At 38.1% G+C, this 1,378-nt stretch overlaps 1 non-coding gene across 1 annotated transcript; it reads left to right on the plus strand.

The window, feature by feature from the left end:
- The first annotated feature begins 1,040 nt into the window (after positions 1-1,040).
- LOC147824198 (U4 spliceosomal RNA) lies at positions 1,041-1,178 on the plus strand. Its single transcript, XR_015442657.1, has one exon. It is a non-coding gene; the product is annotated as a U4 spliceosomal RNA (small nuclear RNA).
- Positions 1,179-1,378: the final 200 nt, after the last annotated feature.

Below are 1,378 nucleotides of genomic sequence, written 5' to 3' on the forward strand. Positions count from 1 at the left end.
TTTAAGTGCTTGAGAGAATTTAGAACCTGCAAAGATTGTTTACTTGGAAGACAATGTATTCCCTTGTACTCCCTTTTGATCTGACCTTCTTGTTATAGTGATCTGATCTCTTGTCTCCTCACTAAGGGCATTTTCAAAGACACAGCAAGACTTTATCATCCTGTAAATCTCATTGATAGAGATCTGGAAAACACTCCCAATATGCTTTGTCACACAGAGACAGACACATGCACACACCCAGTGGGAATAAAGGTCTTTATCATTTGTGAATTGGATGGCCTTGATGAATGACCTTGAAATGGTAATAGATTTTACAGCCTTTTTATAAGATGCATTTTGGGGAGTTTCATTAATTATTCTGCTCTTTTTTCATTCAACTTTCAGCCTTTGAGATTGGGATCAAATGACCTCTTAACTGATGGACCAGAAGGTTATATTTTTGACTTAACTTGCCAAAAGGTGTTCATTAGCTACTTCTCTATGTTTGGTGCAAATGAACCATGGCACAGGAGGGTTGCTCCTGTCCACTATCTCCTGTGCTGTGCACGTGACCGAATAGGCTGTTGTGATTGGTATTGATTGAAATACTCCAGAGGGTAATAAGGAGACAGAGTTCTGTTTTCTCCACTGTATAGGCATGATCTTTAGGGGGTTTTCCCCATTTAGTTTATTGGTACATTTTAGGTATCCAATACAGTTACATTCATCATTGGGATCTTGTACCTTTACATGATGTATCTTGGTTCTTATTTTTCCCTCTTTGTACACCATGAAACAGAGCTGAGTCAATTTCTCGGATCATTTAAATCAGCTGAGGCTTGCAGAGAAGGGAGGGTGAGGTGGGCAGATATGTCCAACAGCAGGAGCCTCTCTAGCAAAGAGACAAAGAACCATCCAGGAGCCTCACATCCTATTATTCCAGGAAATGTTGTGCCTTAGGATGGGTCAATCCCTGAACATGACTGCTTTCAATTTGACATTCTTTCAGTCTACCTAGGGTTTATATGTTTTGTAAATTATGCTTATTTAAATTGAGCTCAAGCTTTGCACAGTGGCAGTATCATAGCCAATGAGGTTTATCCAAGGTGCAATTATTGCTGATTATTGATAAATTGAACTCAATCCCATCTCATCTAGCTTATTTTATTTTGGAGGAAAATCAACCATTATAAATATGGTATGAACTCAAAATTATTAGAGTGGCGATAATGAATGTTAAAATTAATGAGATGTCCTTTCAAATCAATATGGTTTAGTAGAATTAGCATGGGCTTCGCTGTAGATGGACTTGAATCCTCTTTCTACCACTTATTAGCTATGTGACTGTGCAAGTGAAAATAAGCAAGACAACAAAATACTACCTAGCAACTGGCTTATT

The sequence above is a fragment of the Heterocephalus glaber genome, unplaced genomic scaffold (genome assembly GCF_053883595.1).
Source record: "Heterocephalus glaber isolate CG9 unplaced genomic scaffold, H.glaber_assembly_v1.0 deba00001550, whole genome shotgun sequence".
NCBI lineage: Eukaryota > Metazoa > Chordata > Mammalia > Rodentia > Bathyergidae > Heterocephalus > Heterocephalus glaber.